This window comes from Dipteris shenzhenensis, chromosome 14 (genome assembly GCF_047967505.1).
Source record: "Dipteris shenzhenensis isolate YYH24624 ecotype China chromosome 14, Dip_SZ_1.0, whole genome shotgun sequence".
NCBI classification, from domain to species: domain Eukaryota; kingdom Viridiplantae; phylum Streptophyta; class Polypodiopsida; order Gleicheniales; family Dipteridaceae; genus Dipteris; species Dipteris shenzhenensis.
The window spans coordinates 11,342,398-11,346,602 of record NC_141609.1 but is presented as its reverse complement, the minus strand read 5'-3'; positions in this window follow the sequence as shown (position 1 = coordinate 11,346,602).

The following is a 4,205-nucleotide window of genomic DNA, read 5'->3' as shown; positions in this document are numbered from 1 at the left end:
CTGAAAGACCATGCAATAGTACGTCTTTAATTGTCTATGAATGCAGTCCCACCGCCCCTTTTTTTGCAATCAATTGCTAACATGCTTTTTCCACATTCACACTGTTGTCATTCGTTAATGATCAGATGCCAACTTTAATGCATATCATCCAAGAGTTCAACGAGGAATCTATTGTCATGTACATCACACAAAACATTTCATACATGCGTGGCTATCATTCATTGGCTGTATTTGACTTTACCATTCTTGCAGATGTGCCGAAAGGAAGGCTTTGATACACCTTACAAGAGGCATTTGCACATCAAGTGTCTAACCTTGGCTACAATCAGCAGGTGAAACTGTTCTGAGTTTGATTGCACGTATCTATTCTCATGTATGTACATGCACAACTATAGTCTCTAATTGTGGTCACTACATGTGGACAGGTCAATGGAGTTTTGCAATTCACTGAGCTGAATGGACCTCTCGTTGAATTCCAATGTGGCAAGTGCTCAGGATCCTGTGTAAGTCATGACCCAGCCAAACCATTTTGCTACTCTTGCGCGGGCACACAGGACATCTTCACACTTGCCTCGTTGAAGGGCTGAATTGTGCTACGCGATGGTTTCGAGGTTGATGTAAAGCTTTGTGGCTCCACTATAGAAGACGTTTCAAGCCTGTGTCGATCATTCATGGAGTACCATAGCCGAAGCATGGTCCCGACATGAAATTTGCTAATGGACCGTCATCCTTCAGGCCAATTCACAATCAACAGCTTTGGGTTTGTCACTGCGTTTGTGCGGGATGCATAGGCAGTCTCGGTGCTCGACATGTCCTTGCTCTACATAAACATGCGTTCAATCTTTGTACATAGTTGTTGTTGAGCTGGTACAATCTTGTAAATACGTTGGGGAGGAAATAAAATGTCTTGTGCCACATGGTTATGCCATTACTTTCAAAACTTCACCCTGCTTCTGCGACTTTTTTTTTACAAGACATATAGTCCCCCCCTTACCACCTCCTTGGCATAAAAGAAAAAACCCCTATTTTTATGTTACATACAAATCCGAGCACACCAATAAGCTCTAGATGCTTCCAACAATAATATGTTTGTCTTGTATTTCCACGCCATGCACCTAGAATTCGATTAAATTTTTAGCTAGGCCCATGGAAAGTGTTTGCAAGGAAATGATACATGGTGGCATCAGGACAACATCCGATAGTATCATATGCGATGGAACCCTTATTGTTTGCAAGCAAAAAAAATCAGACATACTGGACTATGTCATAGCGCTTAATGGGAAACATTTGTACAAATATTTCCTGGGCATCTTACACGGTCACATCTCCACAACAACTTGCAAAGCCACATCCCCTTGGTGCTAGCTGAGGCCTATGCCACAGTACGAGGAAATTGTTGCACCAACAAAGGAGGAGGTTATCCTGAGGTTATGTACCTTTTGCAAGGGTCCTCCACATCCAGGTCTCTTGTCCACGATTGCTTGCTACACTTGTCTGAGGCGATTAGTACATCTTTCACTCTTGTGTTGCATGACGGTGAATCAATCATTCATCAGGTTGCAATCGGCAGTGGCCATGTAGCTGCAAATCACAACAACATATTAATGAATGACTGGGCTTGCCCCCCTTTCATTGCCCCACTATATGTGGACTGGGGGAAAAGGGCCTACACGCGATAGTCCTGTACGTGCCTATATGTGGGACAACCTATATGTGCCTACAAGGGCCTATATGTGGATAGGGCACAACAAGTATCACCGAGTTCCTAGCAGACAATGCGATAGTCCTGGTTGCGATTAAGCGCAAGTTGGAATACACGCACAACTACATGAGTGGTGTTGTGCGGCCTACCAAACCCATGCAAGCAATGCACGAACTCATACAGACACCGCTATATACAGAGAGAGTGGACTACATATAAATCTTGTTTGGAGAGAGCATATAGAGAACATGCAAAGTGACGCAAAGGCTTCTGAAAGCACAACAACCACGGGAGAACAAACCTACCAAGAGAACAATGTCGCGACAGACACGCTCATGCATGGCATATACAGAGCACAACAGGTAGTGGACTTCCAATAGCGAGCCCTCCTCCAGCATTAGGTTGTTAATCTTCTTCATGTTAGCTTTCGCTGCTTTCATTCCACTGTCCTCTGGAAGAGGGTACAAAATCATTGTTTCAATCATGGGCGGCTTCGGGACACTGAACCTGCAAGCCTTACTTGAGTAAATTCTTGAGGGCCTTGAATTTGTGAACGTAGTACCTAGCTGTAGTGATGGGGTTGTCTCATGTTGCGTATGCCATTCTTAAATAGGTCTTGAAGGATAAGTTGTTGCAAGTCAGCAAGACATTGCAGGAGAGGGCTCCACAACCGTACCGCTGTCGATAAAGTGATGAAGAAAGTGGATGTTCGTATCAGTGAGCGCGTCCCTAGCTTGTATAGTTCTCCCTCTAAGTTGCCCTTTTTGCATTCGAACCCATGTGGACGATAGAACCTGACTTCTACGCAGGTTGCAAGGCGTCTGTCCTGGTTTGTCAACTCCTACTTCGCGATCCTTTGGTAGCTTGTATGTTCAGGGAGTTTGTAAGAACGTGCGCGGCCATGAAATAGTCTAGGAAATGTTGGTCATTGATGAAATTTCCCTGGTTGGCATCAATACCTTCATTACCACAGACCCCTGCATGAGTGAAATCAAGCACAACCATGACCAACCTTTCGGGGGCGTCGATGTTCTCCTATGTGGAGACCTATACCATGTAAGCCCAACCAAGGACTCCTGGATTTTCAATAGCAAACATCCTCCTTTGTACATGCTAGGTTCCTTTTGGACAAGCAAACTTTTTTACTATGAGCTACGACATCCCATGAGGCCGAAAGACCCCCGTTTCCTTGCATTGCTCAACAAAATCAGGATAGGATGCCAAATAGATGTTGACCTTGACCTCTTAAACAATGAACACCTCAAAAACCCACCAGTTAAGCACAAAATTCCTCACTTTCTATGCAAACGCCGCAAAGGATGGCCACAACAAATTTGTTTTCAACTCCCTGCAAATAGAACCATGCGTGCTGCTTGCAAAGGACATTCGTCACAAGACAGCAGTCAATCCATTAGAATACTAACAAACCCAAGACCTATGGGCGGGCTCCATGCAGAACTACAATTACAACAGGGTATGCTTATAGAAATTTGCTTGGGAAACTTGGATGTCACAGACGAGATTGTCAATGGTGCAGATGGGATCTTCATGGACAACAACACTGAGGTTAAACCATATGTCGTTTGGATGTGCTTCAGCAACCTGCGTTCTGGACTAGGATCACATTCAGAGAACCACCATCTTTACAAGGAAAGACACTGTGGCATTGGACACCGATATTGTAGGTCGTTTGCGAGTTCCAGGTAGGGAGGAACCACTTCAACACAATAACATGGAGACAATTTCCCATACAGCCTGCAACAGTAAGAATAGTGCATCGATCGCAAGGGCTTACAATGCAGTTATCCAACAAATTCAAGTCCAGGTGGACGGGTGCCAAATACTTCTTGCAGTGTTCAAAATTCATGAAAACGAAACAACAGGAATACTTAACACGTACAAGTCACCAAAAACAAAAGTGCCAACACTGCTGCAAAACATGCACAACCCATGCACCTGCTCCCGCAGTCTGCAACTACATTTGCACTTGGTGACTTCAACATTGACATCACCTGCCCCTCCATAGTGATGGCACAACTGCAAGACTTCATGGTCCACCACAACATGCGCCTGCTCAATAAAGGACCTATGACAATCTACGGTAGACCACATCTGGTGCAACAACATAAAAGCCACCACACACATGGGACATACATTCGCATATTGGTTTGACCACATGCTACTCCATACAGAGACATCAGTTTGAATCAAATTGTTTTCCCCCCATCCATATCAATACTGAAGATCACAGGAAGGTGGAGGATGCATAGCCTTGCATCCATAAATAGAATGGATTAATCACCGGGGAGGAAATTTCGCTAGGGAGTGGAAAATTAAGGAAAAAGGGGAAAGGGAACATGAGGGGGAGGGGGGGTGTCACAAGGGTAAAGTTTCACTTCTCTTTTTTTTTAAATCCTTTCCCCGTGTGTTGGTCCCCTTCTGGGATCTAGCACCACTTACAAGTGATCTTGGAGATACCCTTCACGGAGGGTCTAAACTTTCA